The following is a 20,884-nucleotide window of genomic DNA, read 5'->3' as shown; positions in this document are numbered from 1 at the left end:
CAAACCTCTGGAGTTTAACCCGTGTTAATCCCTCTGTTCCCCATTTCCATCTAGCTATCTTCCATTTGTCCCGCGGAGCTGAAGCACCAGCCCCCTGAGAAAGCCTAACCATCTCAGATAGATCGCCTGGCCAAGGGGCCGCACTATCCCACACCCGATGCAGAGCCCAGCATACAGTAGGTGCTCAACTAACACCATGTTGGATGAATAAGTGAATGAGGGCATGGATAAATGAGCATCGCTCAAGAGCAGTATCATGTCTAACACACCTGTATTTATAGCATCTAACGCTGATCCGGACTCCTAGCGGGGCTTCATAAAGATTGGTTGAGTAAGTGAATGAATGAACATGACCGCATCACCCAAAGACTGTCCCAAGACACTCTCGGCAAGCTGCCCCTGTCCTCCCCAGCAGGGAGGAAGCTGGGAGGGACGTTGAGGGGCCAGGGCAGTGGGAGCCATCTGCTCCGAGTCTAGCAAGAGAAATTGCATTGTCTGTGGAGAGCTTAAAAACCCTCACATAGACTACAATCAGTCCGTGCTTTATCATCGCTCAGTGGTAAGTTAGAACGATGGCCGTGATAAAATCATCCTCCCCACCGAGCAGACCACTCCCGCCGTCTCTGCCCTGATGTCCCGCTGCAGGGAAGGGATCGCTGATGCTCACCACCCCGACAGTCTGCCTCGTACCCCCCAAGGACATCCTTGGAGGGATAGGGCAGCTCAGTCTCAAGAAGGGGATGCTGGAGGCCTCATTGAACCCAGCCTGGGTTGTAAGGGCTTGCAGTCCCGGTTAGACTCCAGGAAGCTACTGGCAGGACGTGGGGGCTTATGGCTAAAAGGGAGCAAAGGCAGGATTTGCACCAGGTCTGTGTGCGCCCAAAACTTTCTTCTCCACCCCTTCCAGGTCCTGTCTCCAACTGGTCCTCAAGCTTTGGTCCCCTCCTGCCCGCTGCTGGCACCCTTGGGCCTTGGCTGAGGACAGGGCCGGTCAGCCCAGAAGCTGCCCTCATCACCCGGGGCAGCATGAGCCTCAGGGAAGAGGCCAGCCCTGGCCTCAGGAACCAGTCTTCACCCAGCCACCCAGGGCTCACCTACATAACGATACCTGACACTGGTCTCCTGGGGACTGCACCCCTGAGTCGGGAGCCAGGTCCTATCACTTGCCATTTGCGGGGACTGCTTCCCCTTTCTGAGGCTTGATTCTCTTCTCTCCAGAGCGGGGGTGGTAATTCCTGTCTCCCCCTGGTGAATGGCAACCCCCTCCTTCCCGCTGCACTGCCAGCGACTGGACGTTCTCTCCAGCCCTGCTCCACCACCCTTCCAAGTCACCGTCATCCCCTGCAGGGCACTGCCATAGCCTCCGGCCCCTGCTTCTCCTCAAGCCCTTCCAGTCTGTTCTCCAAGCAGCTGCCAGAGTGAACGCTGCAGAGCATCAAACCCGATCTCGTGAAACCCTGGTTAGGCCCGTAAATGCTTCCCATTGCTCTCAGGATAAAGACACAATTCCTCTGTACCTCGGCCAACAAGGAACCCCCGCAGATCTGGTCCCTGCTGACTTCTTCCACCTCGTTTCCGCTCTGTGTCCTCCGGAGGCACCGTATTCCTCGTAGACCGTCGTGGTCCCTGAGCTACCTTCTGACTCAGGGTTTTGTCCTAACTGTTCCCTTTCTCCAGAACATTCTTCCCGCCTCTCTTAACACCTGTGCTTCATCAGATGGCAGCTCAAGGATCACTTCCTCATGGGATGCTCGAGGTCGAATTCCCCAATCACAGGCTCTCCTTGCCCCGAGGACCTGTCCTTGGTAGACTTTGTGGCTCTTGTCACCGCTGCAACTGAACATTTCACCATGGGATCACTTGACGTATGTCTTTCTCCCCGACTACAATGAAGGCTCCTTCTCTTTGGACAGCCATATATGCCACACCCGGCATGGGGCCTGGCACAGGGTAGGCCATCAGGAAATATTGTTTGAACAACCAAACAAGTGAAACAAAATGAAACCCGTAATGGAAGCGACCTTTATCAAAAATATAAATCCTGGGTACCCATTTGGAATTATTATTATACCCACTTTACAGATGAGGAAACTGACAATCAGAAGAGTTAAGGGACTTACTCAAGTCTCCTGGCTTGGTGGCACAGCCAGGGCCCGAACCCAGACCCGGCCACGGTTGCTGGCATGTGGAGGGGCTCAGGCCCTGCTCGCTGAGCCACCTCCACTGCCTGTGCCCTGCACCCTGCTGCCTCTCCAGAAGGTGGGCTGCCTGGAGTTTGCAGATGGCTGCTGGCAGGGGTCAATGCTGGCGGGAGAGAGCTGCTCTGCAATCAGGCTCCTGTTTCTTATTCATGATCTGTTACCATACGTGGTGCCTTCAGTACAAACAAACAGGCAGCGACAGCTCCTGGCTTCAAAGCTGTCCCGGGGGCAGGAACACAGCCGCCCTGGCCAGGGGTCCAGTGCAACTCGGTGCTGCAGGGAGAGGCGGGGGCTGGGACAGATGCTGGCGTCTCGGAACAGGTGGCTGGCTGCTCCACAGAAATTGGAAGGAGGCAAAGATTTGCTCAGGGGACAAAGAAGGGCCGAATCTCTGAAGCTACCAATCTTGTTCCGTGATCTTTGGCTTTTGAAACATAGACACATTGCAAAGAAGGAAAGGAGGAGAACAAAGGAGAATAAATTCCTTCAAATGTGGTCTGGAGTACTTCCTTCTGTTTCTTGCCCTCTCGTCTCTTCAGGCTTTGTCTGGGAAAAGAGGATAATGTGTTTCTAGGCTCTGCAATCTGCAAGCCAGCCTGGGACACTTTGTGCATTGAGGGCCTACAATGAGCCTGGCACTGTGCCAGGCGCTTTCTCTCTCTCTCTTTCTCTCTCTCTTTCTCTCCCACACACTGTGGCACATAATTCTCACAACACTCTGGGAAGCTTTTCCTGTTGTTGTTGGGTTTGTTTCAATTCAACAAACGTTTGCTGTGTCTCCTCTGCTAGACGTGCGGGACCCCAGTGATGAACATGGACGCTACCCCTGCCATCACGAATCCTACATTCTCCATTCAGGAGAACATTCAAGATTTGATAAATGCCCGAAAGGGGACAATTTGAGTGGCATGGCCCAGAGTCACTAGGGTGAGGGATGGGACGTTAGATACGGAAGTCAGGGGAGGCTTCTCTGAGCAAGTGACGTCTGAGCTGAAGCGTGAAGGGTGAGGAGACAGCCAGCTGTTTAGAGAATGGGGTGGTGGAGGAGTAGAGGAGCAGCAGGTGCAAAGTCGGGGAGGGTTACCCCAGGAAGGGAAGGGGACCAGGCTGGCTGGAACAAAGTGAGAGCGGCCCACGTGGGCGGTGGGGGAGTGATGGGAGCAGTGCCTGTCCCTGTGGAGTAGGAATTTTACCCTGAGAGCAATGGACAGTCCCAGCAAGATGATAAACTGGGGGAAATCGGATTCTGCTTCCAATTGATGAGGTCATCCCGGCCACTGTGTAGCGAATGGATTGGAGCGGGGTAAGCTGGGAGAAGGTCAAGGGGGAAGCTATCATGGAACTAAAAGTAACAGAAGATGGTGGTGATGGAGAGCAGTGGATAGCTTGAGGGGGGGTGGTATGCGAAAGACAAGAACCGAGGGTACTTCCTATGCTATGGGCTTGTGCAGGTAGATGGGTGGGGAGGACCAGGTTGGAGGTGGCATGGGTGAGGATCTAGAAACCTGGACATAATGAGTTTATGGCAAATCAAGTATCCAGGGAGCGTTCATAGTTGGATATGAGTTTGGAGCTCAGATGATACTGAGCCGAAGATAACACTCGGGAGTCATTAAGCTCTAGATGACAATTAGCACCATGCAATGGGACCCTCTGTGGGCTGAGAATTGGCTGAGCATTCGCTGTGAATTCCATGGCAGCACGGGCCATGCCTGCCATTTTCACTGTCCTATAACTCCAGCATCTACAACCCAGTACATAGTAAGCATTTAAGTCATCGTTGAAGATGGAAAGACAAAGATGCAAAGGAATCCAAGGTCATGATCTCTTTCTTCAAGGAGCTTATGGTACACAGGGCCACCCAGAAGCAAAGGCAGCTTCATATGCATAGAACAATAGTCTCAGAGCCAATATGGAATCCGGGACCATTCTGATGAGCCAGGGAGGACCCTTACCTTAGCCTGCCTTCATGTGTGGTCCAAGTGAATGGGCTAAGCACACTTGTGAGGAAGACATTTAAGAACAGGTATTTCCAAGCCCTTTGGAAGTATCTGGTACATGCTCCATATCAGATATGTGTTCAGTGGATTTATACACCGTTTGCCTTTGCTTTTCTGTAGGCTGTTTGTGTGTGTCTTTGCTACTGTCCTTGACTCACTGCATTCTGGTCCTTTCCTTTGGAGATGTCCTTACCATCTTTCCCTCAAACATCCCTCCCTATCACCCACAAAACTCCAAGCTTTGCAAGGCTAGGGGACTTTATCCGATTTGTCTTCCTAATTCCAGAGGCTGGCTGAGTGCTGGGCATGTGACAGTTAATAAACCACCAGTGCCCATGATAGATAATAGAAGCTCGATGGGTTTATTGAATAAATGAATTCGCAGCTATTTATCAAAGCAAATTCTCTAAGGATCTCTCTTGGGTAAGTAAGTCTCTTAACCTCCCTGGGCCTCAGTTTCTCCTAAGCACAGCTTAGAAATGGTCTGCAATGCCTGATTTCTTGCTCACTGTAGTGTATACGAATTTATACATATTCATTCGGGTGGCATGGAGCTCCGGCTGAGCTGAAGCTAATGCAGGCCACTGAGGTGACCACAAGCCCTGCGTGGGGCAGGAGGACTGACTGCAGGAAGATTTGGGTGCCAGTGTCCAGAGCCAGAGGGGGAAAAACTTGTAAAGTGTGGTCTGGAGCACTTCCTGCTTGAGAAAGGCATTGGAATGATGACTATACATGTATTCTATCTATATAAAAAAAATTCGCGATACCTGTTGTTAATCCATCAATGGGCATCGTTGATTTTCCCTCCAAACTACCTCTTAGATCCATCACCTGGCCCCCAGCACCCCCTCCACCAACCCCAGACTCTGCAGCATCCTCCCACCGCTCTGTTTCCCTCTTGTTTTCCCCACAGAGTGACTTTTATTATTTTATTTTTATTTTTTTAATATATGTATTTTTAAGTCCATTTCTTTATTTTTGAGAGAGAGAGAGAGAGAGAGCGAGAGTGAGAGCAGGGTAGGGGCAGAGAGAGAGGGAGAGAGGGAGAGAGAGAGAGAATCTCAAGTGGATTCCGAGCTGTCTGTGTGGAGCCTGATGCGGGGCTCGAACCCATGAAGCATGAGATCATGACCTGAGCCGAAATCAAGAGTCAGATGCTTAACTGACAGAGCCACCCAGGCGCCCTTACACAGAGTGACTTTTAAAAACATAAATCACATCACATCCCTGCCCTGCTTAAGACACTTTGGGAATGACATCACACTCAAAATCCAAACTCCTCACCCTGGCCTTGCATGACCAGACCCAGCCTCCTTGTCCCATGTGTGTGTGTTCCAGCCATTTCCTCTCCTTTCAGTTCCTCACGCCCAGCCCTCAGGTCCTCCCCACCACGCTGCTCCCTCTGAGGGCAGTGCTCCACCTCTCCCTTTGAGCAAGACTGTCTTAGACGCTCGCCATAAATGTAACCTCTTCAGAGAGGTCCTCCTTGACTACCGATCCCAAGGCAGACCCTCCTCAGTTTATCTAAGTGAACAGCATCGTGTTTATTTCCTTAGCAGCTCTTCCCACAACTTGAAATGTCTCTGTTCATTTGTGTGTTTGTCGTTTCCCCCTGCAGACCACTCGCTCCTCAGAGAATGAACACCACATCACGTCTGTTCCCCGGGGCACCTCCAGAACTTAGCACGGCACCTGGCACACAGAAGCTCAATAAATAGTCATTGCATGAACAAATCCTCCCTGCTCCTCGTGGTCCCCAGCCTGGTTCCAATACAGTGAGGATGGAGAGAGAAAGGGGCCATTCTGGCATCTTGAGGCTTCAGCCCAGAGAGCCCTGGACTACAGCACTCTAGCATAGGTAAAAAAAAAAAAAACAAAAAAACTGTACCCACAGCCCTCTCAGGCAACACAATGTGGCCTAGCATGGCCGTGTTTGCAGGCATGTGGTGGGCAACTTCCCCCAGGACTTCTGGCGACACTTGGTGGAGCCCCGAGCCTGTGCGTCTGTGTATTCATGTTAGGACACTCGCTCCTGGTTACTCGCCTCCACTGGGGCCCTTTGCTCTCACTGATGAATGAAACCGTATTTGGATTCAGTAAGCGTGTCTGCACTGCCTTGCGTCCTCCAACAGGGAGTCAGGCTCAGCCACGGTTCCAGAGTTGGCTCTCACAGAAGCAGAAGGCCTCCTTGAAGCCACATGACTTTTGTGCTGGGGAAGAGGCATGCCCAGAACCGTCTCTCACAACTTGTTCTTTGTTCCCCTCACTTGGCAGACATTACATGGCAGATGTAACATGAGCAAAAAGCATAACCTTCACTGGCTTCCGGTGGAGAGTTGCTGGCCCGTGCTGAGCCTTCATTGTCAAGGTGAAAAAAGGGTTTGATGGAGCCTAAGAACCAACGGATGTCCATTTGCCTACTTGACTCCCGGATGCCCATTCATGCCCAGGGTGAGTGCTTGTCCACTCTGGTTCCCGAAGCCCCACTATGGAATCAGAGGGAACCACCCACGCTGGCAGAGATGCTCAGAGTCGAGCCAGGACCATGGTCCATCCAAGCAGCTGCAATCATACAACTCTCCTCCTTAGCAAGGAGCATTTCTGTTTGGGGTGGGAAGGAGTTAGGGGAGAGGCTGGGGCCTGTGGTTGTCAGGCAAAGGCGGCCACCGTGGTCTTCCGCAGCATGTAGTCTAACAGCTAGTGCTGTCCCTTCTCACTTGTATTTGTGAGAACGTATGAATTCATTTCCTGATGGACCTTGCATAATTGCAGTTACCTGGGCTCTGTGGACCTGGAAAGCCTCCCCTGAGAGCAGGGACAATGATACCTGCCTCACAGGTGGGTTGTGTAGACAGACGAGATCAGGTAGGCCAAGGGCGTGGTATGGGCTGAGCCGCCCCTGACTCTGACCCTGACTTGGACTCTGCCCTTGTAGCAGAACCAAAACTTTGGTAAATCACTCTCAACAGGCTGCCATCCAGTTTATTAAGTATCCACATAGGAACATATCACACGTCGTCATGTCGCCCTCTCTACATTACCTGCCGCGCTGCTGATAAAAACAGCTATGATTGGGGCACCTGGGTGGCTCAGTCGGTTGGGTGTCTGACTCTTGATTTCAGCTCAGGTTTGTGATCTCTCAGTTCATCACTTCAATCCCTGCATTGGGCTCTATGCTGATGATGCAGAGCCTGCTTGGGATTCTCTCTCTCTCCCTCTCTGTGCCCTTCCCCTGCTTGCACTCTCTGTCTCAAAATACATAAGTAAACTTAAACATATATATATATATATATACACACACACTCACACACATATATAAACATATATATACATATATAAGCATATATATGTATATATATACACATTTAATAAAAACAGCTATGATTTTGCGTGTATTTTCCAGGTTGCAGGAACTTTTCACTTGTTAACAGATCTGGTCCTCACAATAGCCCTGCAAAGTTTCTATTATGATCCCCAGTGTATAAATGAGGACGCTGAACTCAGAGGGGAAGGGAATCAGAAGGCACAGCCAAGATTTGAACCCAGGACAACGGCCCATCCCTTGGTACCATGCCCATCCCCCACCTGCAAGGAAACTTTCCATGACCTCTTTAATCATGATTCTTCATGCCCACCTGGGAAACTCGCCCCCATGGGGACAGTCACTGTCCACATGTGGACTGAGTGGTCTATGGTTCCCCTGGGCTCTCAGAGGCAATTAAGTGCAATGACGCGTTCCCACCAAGGTCGTCCCTGTGAGGTTGGACCCTGGGCCCAGTCTCCAGAGACTGGAGAAGTCTGATTTGCCGTCCCCAGGAGCAGTCCGGGCCCTCCCAGGAGCTAGGCCGTTGCCATAGCATCCGTCTCAGCTCCTCTGAGGCTGAGCCCAGCCGGTGCGGTCCAGATAAGCATCAGATGATGCCAGGCTGGTGGCAATGTTGCCAAGGGGATGCTGGCCTTCGAGACGCTCGGGTGCTGTGAATACTGATGAGGAGCCAGAGGGATGCAGGGACAGGAGTTCCAAAGGACATCTCTCTCCTCGGGGCTGCCCCTCTGCTTCAGAAAAGTCCCTGATGGTTGATGTCTCCCACGGTGCCTAGCACCATGCCTGCCAAATGGTGGATGCTCATTCACTCCCTCAAGCAACGTGTGTTGGGCACACCCACATGCCAAGCACGGGGCGTTCAGGGAGAGAGTGAAAACACACACAGGACCGACCCTTGCAGAGCTTATATTTTAGTGGAAGAGGGAGCTACTAATGAGTGTGACGAATGCCACCAAGGGAACTCCATGGAGCTTGACTGATGGGGGGAATTTGACCTAATCAGGGAAGTTGGAAGTCTACTTGAGTTGAGATCCAAATGCAGAGGTGTTCATTAGAGGATGGGGGGTGGAAGTGGAGGGGGAGGAAGAAGAGGGGGAGCAGGAGGGAGAGGAGGAGGAGGGAAGGAGGGAGAGGAGGAGGCAGGGGAGGAGGAGGGGGAAGAGGAGGAAGAGAAAGGGAGGAGGAGGGGGGAGGGAAGGAGGGAGAGGAGGAGGAAGGGGAAGAAGGAGAGGAAGGGGAGGAGGAGCAGGAGGAGGAGGAGGAAGAGGAGAGGCAGAGCTAAGAGCATTGCAAAGCGTGTGTGTGTTTGTGTGTGTGTGTGTGTGTGTGTGTGTGTGTGTGTGTATGCAAAAGAAGATGAGGGCCAGACACTGCAGGGCCTTGAAGACTGTGCTGAGGAATCTGGCCTTAATCTCAAGGGTGATAAGAAGTCATCAGAAAGCTGTAAATCAGGGGCTGATGTGATCAGATCCGTTTTGAAGCCATCGGGTAGGTTCAGAATGAAGGTTTAGAGGGAAGGCCCTGAGATGATATGGAGAGATCAGAGGGGGTGGGAAAAGTGCTCAATCAATATTCTGAGACTATTTTCCAAATCTGTTTCCTGCCTTCCTTCCCCACCACCCCTATCTTGTTTTCTCTCTTTCACAGGTGCAACCAGCCCCTAATCGGACTCCTGGCCTCTGTGGTTTCCCACCTCATCATGACTGGCCAAGGCCCCATTTAAGACCCCAAGTCTGATCATGCTCTCCATGGACTACACCGTGATTCTCTGTGTCTCCCTTCCTTCAGGCTGGAATGCGGGGCTCTCTCATCACAGATCTGGCAGCTGCCTCTCTCGGGGACAGGGCTTGGGGGATGGTTGTCATTGGCTCCCTAGGACTCATTGCACCTGGGAAAGGAAGACATCAGGGAACAATGCACCTAAATAAAGGTAAACCTCTTATTCTCCCCATATCTGCTCTTTGCCTGAGGTCCCTCTGTCTCAACAATGATATTATTGCTGGGTATCTGTACAGTATTAACATTGACACGGTATATTTACATCATAAATAGCATTAACATATTTAATGCATATGTATCTGTGTCAGGCTCCATGCAAATTGCTTAGCTAGCATTATCTCCACAGAAACTTTACAAGAACCCTGCAAGGGAAGTGCCATTATGCCCCGTGGTGGAGAAGAAACAGAGCCAAGTGCTCACCTACAGTAGAAGAGGCTGGACTAGGCTGGCCCCAAGCCCACAGTCCCTTCCTCTATGAAATATGCCTTGTGTATGTACAAGGAATGGTTTGCCTGGGTCTCAAGGTCATTAGGGGCTGAATTACTTTTGTGGTCTTCATAGTTTTTCCCAGAGCCTGAGCCCCACTGCTCCCCCAGCCCAGCTTCACATGCTCCTAGAATTCTCTGGCAGAAAGGAGGCAATCTTCATTTAGGCTCACAGGACTTCATATATCCATCCATCTATCCACCTGTCCATCCAAGAAGCATTTGTTAGTGCCTACTGTGTGCCATGCCTTACTATGTTCTAGAACTACACAGATAAAAAGCAGCACAGCACACAGGCCAGTATTGTTCTCTTCCCACCAAAGGTATCAGTGACAACATAGAGAACAGTCAGCAAATCTGATTTCTGGAAGGGCCCAGGGACTTGTTGCACGTCGACAGCCTGAAAGCAGGTCCAGAAAGTCCTTCTTTTCTCCACCTCCGGTAAGGGCTGGGGCAGATGCCACAGATCTGTGGGAAAAGAAATGAGCTCAGCGGTTGCTTGTCCCTCATGAGCATCAACAATTAGGAAACATCTTGCAGAGTCTGGGCAGCGTCATCACAGTTGGATTTCCCCTGGCCCAGGCAGCTTGCTGGGATCTTTCTAGAGGCAGATTGTCACGGCTCTTCTGCCAGCAACAGCTCAGGAGGCATCTCTCAACATCTCGCCCTTCCTGTCGACACTTCTGCCAGCGGGGAGGCTGCAAGGCGGGCTCTCCCTTCCTCAAGAAGATTCTATGACATCTGGTGGGTATTCTGTGACCTCTGTATACCACTCCCCACAATGATCCCAGAATGTAGGGGGTATTATCCCCATTTTCCAGCTGAAAACAGTGAGGCTCATTGAGGGAGGGGGCACCTTGGCCAAGATCAGACAGCCAGACAGTGGAGTGCTGGGTGGGAGCCTGGGACCCCCTGATGTAAGCCTGCATTAACAGTTATGTACTAAATTGTTTCGCAACCCAGCAGCCCTACCTGCGGGGTAAGCGCTAGACAAGGTTGTGGTGTCTTCTGGGTTTCTGATCCCTTTGTTTGTGGGGATTAAGGAGGTCTGAGGGCCTCAGGGGAGACCATCAGATACAGCACTTAGCTTATACGAAGGTAGTGTCTAAAAGTTTGGAATCTGGAATCCATTTGCCTAGGCAAGATGGTGGCTGGATTTCCAGACTGGCCCTCAGAATCCCATTTGAGCCCTAAATATTTGGAGGATCAGTAGTAATATTTCAGCTGCACTCAACTGCCATTTACAACTCTGTTCCCGTAAGAAATGCATCCCAAGATGTCACTGGTGATACCAGCACCATGTCTCTCCTCTTTGATGCCCCCACCCTCCAGCCACAGCCTCAGAGCACCTCCAAAAGGGCAGGCATGGGAGCTCCACTCCTTTGTCTATGAGGCAGAGACCCCTTCGAACCCTGGCGAACACTCCTGTCTGAGACAGAGCCTGACACACAGCAGGTTCTCAGTAGATTTTGCAACCCCCTCCCCCCAAAAAAAAGAAAGAACAAGAAAATGGGGGGAGTGGGGAGGACAGGGGGCAGGAGGGAAGGTAAGAAGCCAGGAAGGAAAGAGTGATGTGCAGCCGGGAAGCCAGTGCTTTGCACAGGTGTTTGAGGGGCTATGGGCAGATGATGCAGGTGGGCCAGACAGACGTGCCTGTGCTATACTTGGCCTCCACCTACACACTGGCTTCCGGCTGGCTGGCCTGTCTCAAAGATAAAGAGCTCTCTCCCACAGCAGGGAAGTCAGTCCTGGCTGCCCTCCACAGGGACACAGATGCTGTGGCACCAGCCGTAGCCCCACCAGGCACCGGTTGCCCATGCAGGGCTGTGAGGGCTGACGCTGCACCTCATAAATGACTCCTTCCCACCCTGGGTGTCCATTTGCCCTTTCCTGATGGAAGCGACTTTGTCTGGCAGACAGGCATCGCTGGGCGTTGCCATGGTGATGGCTATGATGTCACCAGGGAGTAAATCAAAGCGCAAGTCTCACCGGTTGAGCAGGAGGCTCGTTGAGACCAGAAGAGCGGAGGCAGGGGAGTCACAGGGCGGGTCTGCAGGGCCACCATCTTCCAAGCCCCTGCTTTGTTTCCTGAGATGAGGCTCATTTGTTTATTCATTTATGCAAATAGTTTTTGAGTGCTTACTGTGTGTCAGCCACCAAGCTAGGCACTGGGGATGAGGCCTGGGATAAGAAGACAATGTGGTTCCTGTATGGCTGCACAGCTCACAGTCTAGTGGGAAAGGTGGGCACATGAGAACGTATACAATAACGCATCACTACCATTGTGGTTCGTGCTAGGAAGGAAAGTGCCGGAAGTGTATTCGCTTGCTGTGGCTGCCATAACAAAGTACCACAGACTGGGCGGCCTAAACAACAGAAATGTATTTTGTCACAATTCTGGAGGCTAGAAGTCCAAGATTCAGGTGCTAACTGGAGTGGTATCTTCTGATGGCTCTCCCTGGCTTGCAGACAGCCGTCTTTTCCCTGGTCCTCCCGTGGTCTTCACTCTGTGTGTTTGTCCTAATTTGCTCTTCTTATAAGACCAGCAATCATTGGATAGGACCCACCCTAGTGAACTCATCTTAACTCAGTTACCTCTTTAAAGACTCTCTCTGCAAATATACTGGGGTACTGGGGGGTTGGGACTTCAGTACGTGAATCTCAGCCCATCACAGGAAGTTAGAAAATGTCTAAGAGGGGATCCAAGGTGGCAGGGTGGAAGATGGGCCAGGAGGGCCTCCCTGAAGAAATGGCATTTCCTTAGAGTCTTGGAGAGCTGGAAGGGTTTCCAGGAGGGCAGATGGGGGAAGGTGGGATGAATTTCCAGATGCAGGGAACAGATGTTGGAAAGGCCAAGAGTGGGGGAGTGTCTTCATGAGTGCAAGGAGTTAGAAGACCCGTGTGGCTGGAGCAGAGTGAGTCAGGGTGAATGGTGTAAGAAGTGGGAAGATGCCAGATCACACAGCACCTTGTGGACAACAGTAAGATCTGGACTTTCTCCCAGAACCAGTGGGAAGCCATCAATGGCTTCGAGGATTGATCAGAACGTGATCAGAGGCTCGAGGAACAGCTCAATCAGAATGTTCTTTTAAATGTTTATTTATTATTTTTGAGAGAGACCGTGCAAACAGGGGATGGGCAGAGAGAGAGAGAGAGAGAGAGAGAGAGAGAGAATCCCAAACCGTCCCTGCACTTGGAGCCTGGACACAGAGCTCAATCCCATGAACCATGAGATCATGACTTGAACTGGAATCAAGAGTCAATACTTAACTGACTGAGCCACTTAGGCATCCCAATCAGAATGTTCCATTAAAAGATATCTCTTCCAGAGGTTTTGGGACGATACCCATTATAGAGGTTGTCATAGAAGCTCTGGAGTGGCAGTTTATACTATTTGCCTTCAATTCTGCCTCCCTTCCTGGCCCTCGGTATGGCTTCCCTTTTATGAGAGGAACAATATTTTTCTGCCTCATCATCTTTGGGCTTAACTACTTGCTTTAGTAGAATATTAGTGGGTGTAATAAGCAGGGGTTTCGATTTGCATGGTTTGGCTTACACTCTTATGCATCTGCCATGGGCCATGAGAGCATGTCCTGGGTAGCTGCTGTCCACGGAGAATGGGGAGACCTACAGAGAAGACCAGAACCTGACCTGTAGCCTGAGGAAGTACTGTCTCAAACGACTTATAAGCCCATCATCAAGAAAAGCATATGTTTAAGTGGCTCAGTTGGTTAAGTGTCTGACTTTGGCTCAGGTCATGATCTTGCTGTTCCTGAGTTCAAGCCCACGTCAGGCTCTGTGCTGCAGAGTCTGGAGCTTGTTTCAGATTCTCTGTCTCTCTCTTTCTCTGCCCCATCCCCACTCGCTCTCTCTCAAAAATAAATAAACATTAAGAAAGAAAAGCATATTTGTTGTGGCAAACCACTGAGATTGGGGGTGGTGGTGTTTGTTTTACAGCATTATCATAACAATACCGGGCTAATGTACTGAGAGAGGAGATTGGCTTGAGTTAAGGTGATGACAATGGGGCTGGAGAGAAGTGGGCAGATTCAAGATAAATTCGGTAGTTGTCAAGTTACAGGTGACATTTAAGTCCTAGGATAGATCTGCAAGGAATAGAATGTAGAATGAGGAGAGGGACCATGGTTAATTCTTGAGAGATTCCCCCAACTAATGAGCAGTGCATTAGTCGGCTTGGGCTGCCATAACAATACCACAGGCTGGGCGGCTTAAGCCAAGTTTAAACCTCACAGTTTTGGAGGCTGGAAGTCCAAGATCAAGGCAGCAGCAGAGCTGGTTTCTGGTGAGGCTGCCTGCCAGCAGTGTCCTCACATGGCTTTTCTTCTTCTTTTAGGGACATAAGTCCTATTGAATTAGGACCCCACCCTTATGACTTAACCTTAATTTTTTCCTTGAAGGCCCTGTCTCCAAACATAGTCACCATGGGGTGACATACACCTTTTGAATGGACACAGTTCTATCCATAACAGGTAGCATGTCCTATGCACTGGGTACTGGGTACAAAAACCAAAGCTGCCAGCCTTCTGAAGATGTAGATGGGTAAGTGTCACACAGCTTTGCCACCAGCAGGGTGTAGGGCCGGCTCAGACTGGAGGGCACAAGAGAAATAGATTCCGTCTCTTGGTGGGAGGAGGGGCAAAGCCACGTCCGAAGAAGGGCACGCAGGAGGGAGGGATCATGTGCCCATCTTTGAAAGTGAGAATCAAGGATGAGTGAGTAGGAGACTTCAGAATCCCCCCTGGTCCTCTGGTCACCACCAAGGGGCTCAACAGTTATCTGGAGGCAGACAGACATGGAAGCCAAGACACCCCCCCACCCCCCCCACCCCCGCAGAGAGTTTCTCTCCCCTGTCCTTTAGTCTAGCTGGGTATTTGAGAACATCCATGCTGGAACCCTCCTCATGTGACAGCTCTGACAGGGACCTAGAATCATCTGAAGTGTGAAAATGATGGGCCCCTCAGCATCTTCTAAAGGTGGCAGATGACATTGGATACCTAGGTTTTGCTGGCCTAACCCCCATCCTCCTTTTCAGGATAATAGAGCTCTGATGCTGCTTTTGTGAGCGTCCTCCTCCTTCACCATGGACAGGATCTGTGGGACTGTCAATCAAGGTGTCCTGCCCATCCCCCAGCCAAGAGGAGAACAGAGAGTAGGAGGCTCCTGGAACTCAAGTCTCCAGGGAAGTCACACGAAGACAGTGTCAGGGTGAACATGACTCACCCACAAAAGCCCTGGCTAGGCTTATGCTGTGGTTCCTGCTGCCTGGATTCTTGCTGTCTTGTTCTGCTTGCGATCTGGCTGGTCTGTTTTGTTTCAGTGCTTCCTTTGATCTGTAAGCTTTGCCAAATCCTTCCCAATAAATTTCTTCTTTGCTTAAGTGAGCCTGTGTGGATTTCTGTTCCATGCAGCCAAAGATCCCTAACATCCATCTTGGCTGCAGAAATCTGACATGGTGGTGAAAGGAAGATTTGGTTCAGAAATGGGAGTCATATGAAGAGGAGTCCAACTGTCCTTTGAGGAGAAGGAGGTTGACCCTGCTGGGAGGGTCCCTTGCGATACCTTGATTACATGAGGGTAAGACAGATTTCCAAGCGTGTTCTCAATTTCTTGTCTGTCCATTCTGGGTTGCCCCAGAAGCCACTGCGATGGGGGCTGGGGGGAAGGTTCCTGGACCATGTATGACAACATCAAATGCTGCCAGGATACAGAGCATTGAGCAAAGAGAGAGCCACTGTCAGCCCCCCTGATGGTCATTCTGGCAGAGCCGTGGCTGCAGAGTCACTGCTGGGGACTCAGGGAAGGGCTGGTTAATAGGACATTGGGTGACTGTTTTTCAGGGCAGTGGGGAGAGGGGTATCATTAACAAGGGGTCCCAGGTTCCCCAATTTGCTGGCTGTGTGACCTTGGGTCAACATCCTCATCTGTCAAATTGAGAGAAATGAGAACCCTACCACATACAGGTTGTTGGGGGAATCGATTAAGTGCGTACCAGAGTTTTCCAGATACACATCCAGAGTTTTCTTGATACAACTACCACTGGTGAAGCATTAGATCCTTTCAATTGGTACACAAATAAGCACGTTCTATTTTAATAGTGGGTGTTTATTTCTAGGGGCATCACCGCGAATAATGAGCATCCCATGACTGCAATTTTGTGGATATTGTTCTTCAGGATGAGGCCAAGTTAAAAGTCAATCTGGTTCTGCCATTCACTGGCTCTGAAGCCTTGGTAGGTCTCCTTCTGTTTTCAGCCTCAGTTTCCCCATCTGTAAAATGGGAGCGATAGGATTTCTTGGAAAATGTATACCCCACCTAATTCCTATAACGGCTGATAGGGAGCAGAATGGCTTGGTGAGCCCAGCACAGGGCTCTAGAAATATGTGCTTCCTTCCACTGCTCATACAAGGCTTCAGTGTGTCCATCTGTGAGAGGGAGGGGCAATGGGAAGGCTGAGCGGCACCCTCTCCAAGATTTCTCCCACCTCAAACCCACCTTCTTCTCTGTGCTAGGCTTTGTTCTGCTGTGAAAAACACTGGGAAGCAAGATGGGTGTTATGTGTCTTCCTCCCCCCTCTCCGTTCCCCGCCCCCCCTTATATCAAGATGACCTCATCTAAGTTCCTTAACCTTTATGTGCCTCAGTTTTCTCATCTACAAAATGGGAATAAAAATCCCGACTCTTATACCTCATCAATAAGATCAGGAATGTGAAAGTGTTAGAGCATTCCCAGCACATAGTGGATCCTGTCCCTTCCCTTCCTGGCAGGAATGCATCGTGTCATGTTCCAAAATTGCATTGTACAACCTCATTTCACCCTCAGTGACCATTCAAGCTCCTTCTCTACCCCTCCCCTCTTTCTCTTTCTTTCCCCCTGCCCCCCACCTCCTGCTGTGGACCCTGGACATGAAACCACTGTGTCTGTGTGTCCAGATCTCTTGGATTCGAGTGGAGGGCAGCTGGCTCAGTGACAGCAGCCTGGGAGGAGGGCCTTGGCATTGGCAAGTGAATGTAATTAGCACTGATGAGGCCCAGGGGTCCCTCTCCATATGGGCCTGTGAACTTGGCCATTGCACTCCTCTCGATGAACACTGATGAACAATGTTGCAGCAGGTACTGCCTCAAGGTGGGCGAGCGGGAAGGCAGGGGTGGGTCACAAAGATTAGCGACAAGAGCTGTCATTTACTGAGCACTCAGCCTGGTTGTTCTAAGAGCTTTGGGTGCGTTACTTTGTTGAATCCTGATCTTGGCTCTTTCATGAATTTATGCTAATACGAATAGTGATTGTAGTTGGCATTCTTTGTGCTGATTCTGCTCTAGGCGCTGGGTTGAGCACTGTGCATACATTTTCTCAGTTATTCCCCCGAAACCCTATGAGCCAGGTACTATCATCTCCATATCTTACAGGTGATGGAACTGAGACTCAAATAAGTTTCTGGTGCTAAAACAGAGCTTCTCATACTTTGGGGTACATATAAAACAGTTGATAATCTTGTCCAATTCCAGATTATTCAGATCCAGCAGGTCTGGGGTGGGGCCTGAGACTCTGCGTTTCTAACAGGCCCCAGGGTGATACAGATGCTGCTGGCCCAGATCACAAGGGAATTGGGAGATCCTAGATCACCCGGCTGGAAAGTGACTGATTTGGGATCAGCACATGCAGCTAAATCAAGTGTGAGGCCAACTTGGAAGAGCACTGTTGGGAGAATGTATGAGAGGAGAGAGGAAAAAGGGACTATTTATGACCAGAGGGTTGAAGGAAGGCTGCATGGAAGAGGTGGTTTGAGTAAGGCCTTCAAGGATGGGTAGGATTTTGAAGGGATGGAAGGGAAGGGGCGTTTCAGGTCATGAGCAAAAAACACAGAGGAAGAGAAGAGTGGGTGTATTTGGGGGATGTTACTGTTGAAACATAGGGAAGGTGATGTGTTGAATTGTGTCCCTCCCCCCCCCTCCCAATTCATATGTCGAGGTTGTAATCCTGGGCATCTCAAAATGGGACTTTATTTTTTATTTATTTTTTTAATGTTTATTTTTGAGAAAGAGAGAGTGAGCGAGTGAGCTGGGGAGGGTCAGAGAAAGAGAGGAAGACACAGAATCCGAAGCAGGCTCCAGGCTCTGAGCTGGCAGCACAGAACCGATGGGGGGCTCAAACCCATGGACCACAAGATCATGACCTTAGCTGAAGTCGGAAGCTTAACCGACTGAGCCCGCAGCGCCCCTCAGAATGGGATTTTAGTTGGAAGTAGGGTCATTTCTGATATAATTGGTCAAGGTGAAGTCATGCTGGAGTAGAGTGGGCCTTTAATCCCATATGATATGGTGTCCTTAGAAAAAAGGGAAATTTAAATACAAAGCTGTGCACAGAGAGAACACCATATAAAGACGGGAGTCATACCTCCACCAGCCGAGGAGCCACCAGATTGGGAGGGGGTCCTGGCCCAGATCCTTCCCTAATGCCTTCAAGGGAGCATGGCTCCGAAGACACCTTGATCTTGGACTCCTTTCCCCAGAGCTGTGGGACAATATATTTCTGTTGTTTAACCTACTCAGTATGTGGAACTTTGTTCGGCATCCCTAGGGAAGGGATACAGGGTAACTGCTATGTGTGTGTGCTGGCAGATGGCCTTGAGGAAGAAAAAGGCTTTTTGTACCTAAGCACTTCACTTTTAGATCCAAGAAGATCCCTTGGCCCAAGGGGAAACAGATCGGACAATGGCTAACTTGTTCCAGAGGGGCCTGTTCCTGGGACCTGGTTGAAAGCACATGTAAATGTGTACACTCAAAGCTAAGTTAAGGCATAACTTGAAGCATTTCTAAGTACTGATCTCAATCTCTTCCCCTTCGAGAAGGTTGTAAGTGAGAAAATGGGGACAGGAATGACTAGGCATTGAGTCTTGCTGTGCTAGGCATGCTCCATGCTTTAGTTCCATCTCTACTGCACTCTTGGAAGGAAGATCTTGTTACCCTCATTTCACCAAGAATGAGACTGAGGGTCAAAGAGTTTAGGTCACTTACCCCAGGATGCATAGGCAGCAGATGGCACAGTGGACATGGGGACCCAATGGTCTAACTTCTCCCATGCTTCCTGCCATTACGTGAGGTGTAACGACAGGAAAAGTGACCCAGAGCTGGGCTGCAATTTGAGGAAGGGAATGAGCCCAATATCAAGAGGTTGGCGAAGAGATCTGTCTACAGAATTCTCACCATATGAGACAACAGCCCCCTTAATGTTCAAGCTACTTTGAGTTGCACCGTCTGTTGTTTACAACCAGAAGCTTCCTAACAGAATCAGCTGTTAAAATGAGCCAGGTCTTCAGGTCCAAGATAGATTGCAAGTGCTGCCCGTCCAGAGGAGCTAATAAACACTACCCTTGTTTCTGCACCCACGTTCTGAACCAACCAGAAGTAAGAATGAGGGAAAGGCAGATGGAGCCCCCAAACATTGCCTTTACTAAAGATAAAGCTGCTATTGGAGAACATGGCTTTACGTGCAGGAGAGTGGGCTGCCTTATGTTACACCCGGAATAGGAAGGCTTGCCCCCCTCCTAGGGTGTAGGCAGCTTTGGGCCGTGGAAGGGACTGCAAGAACCATGCAGAACCTTGGTCCCCATGGAGACAGCTGGGCTACCGTTGCCAAGTCCCTTATCCCAGGTCACTCACCAATGAGCAAGGTCACTCAATGGGCCAGAGCTGTGAGGGATGGAGAGCGGTGAGTGGCATCCAGAAAGCATTGCTTCTGGAGGATTCTCCAGGAGGGGGGAAGAAATTTTCTTCCAGGAGGGCAAAATTGAAAGAAAAGAGAGAGAGCACGTGCACACGGAGTGATTATATAATATAAACTTATTTTTGTTAAAAAAAAATGGGAAAAACCTACACATGTACATGCTTGGGTGAGCACAGACAGGTGTGGTAGACACCAAGACTACCCCCAAGGGGGGAGGGTGGAGAGGGAGGGAAAGATGATAAGTGGGAGTAGGGACAAGAAGGTACAAGGTTCTCACCCACTGGCAGCGGCCATCTTTTGGGCACATTCAGATGACATTCTAGGATCCCATCTGGAAAGTGAGATAGGGTCATGCATTCAGGTTGGAACTGGATTGTGCAGACTGTTCACAGGAGTGTGAGGAAATCAGAGGAGTGTTCACAGAGGAGACGGACACTGACTGGGAGGCCGAGAGTGTAGACCAGTGGTTCTCAAAGAGTGGTCCAGCACCCACATCATCTGGAAACTTGTTACAAATACAAATTCTTGGGCCCCATCCCAGATCTGCTGAGCCAGACACTTGGGGCAAGTCTTCGCTAGCCTGAGGTGACCTTGATGTTTGCTACACCACTGTTGTAGAAGGTACAGCTTTGGAGTCAGATCACCTGGGTTTAATCTTGGCTCTGGTTCTTAATAACTCTGTGGCCTTTAGCAACTCAAGTAACTTCTGTGAGGCTCAAGTTTCTCACTGGGGAAAATAGGAATATTGTTTTATTTTATGCCTTGATTATTACTAGGTACATGTGAGGCACCATTCTCAATACTGAGGTCAGAGTTGAACAAACTGACCTCTGACCTCAAAGAACTGGCAGTCGACAGGCTGTAACAAGAGCCAATATTTATTGAGCACCTGTGATGTGCCAGATATTATGCTGACTGATTTATGTGTAGTATGTCATTTATTTCTCAGAACACCCCTATAAGGAAGGAACAATTATTATCCCCATGTTCAGATGGGGCTGAGTGACACATGGCCACTGACCATGGACAGCTGAGAGCCAAAGACAGGTTGTTTGACTCCAAAGCCCCAGACAGAGGAAACTCCATGGTTTTGAGCAAGGGGAAGGAAGCCCAGCCTGAAGGCCCCATTTCCCACAGAAGACGGACCATGACTGCAAGAGAGGCTCACATAGATATGAGGAGACCTTTATCAGGACCCTTCCTACGGCTACTCCAAAACCCAAGTCTGGGGGGTAAATTTTCCCAGAGTTTCGCACTACTTTCCATTTCAAAGAATCTACATTTTCGAAAATTTAAAGCTTTTGCCTCAAGGTCATTGCCAGAATTCTAGAACAAAGATTTAGGGCTAATGGT

General features: G+C 50.1%; 1 long non-coding RNA gene across 1 annotated transcript; it reads left to right on the top strand.

The window, feature by feature from the left end:
- The first annotated feature begins 11,787 nt into the window (after positions 1-11,787).
- On the top strand, positions 11,788-15,162 carry LOC122241244. The gene is made up of 3 exons (XR_006221278.1): positions 11,788-12,032; positions 14,209-14,350; positions 14,844-15,162. It is a non-coding gene; the product is annotated as an uncharacterized LOC122241244 (long non-coding RNA).
- Positions 15,163-20,884: the final 5,722 nt, after the last annotated feature.

This window comes from Panthera tigris, chromosome C1 (genome assembly GCF_018350195.1).
Source record: "Panthera tigris isolate Pti1 chromosome C1, P.tigris_Pti1_mat1.1, whole genome shotgun sequence".
Classification (NCBI taxonomy): domain Eukaryota; kingdom Metazoa; phylum Chordata; class Mammalia; order Carnivora; family Felidae; genus Panthera; species Panthera tigris.
This window is presented reverse-complemented; position numbering and strand designations above follow the sequence as displayed.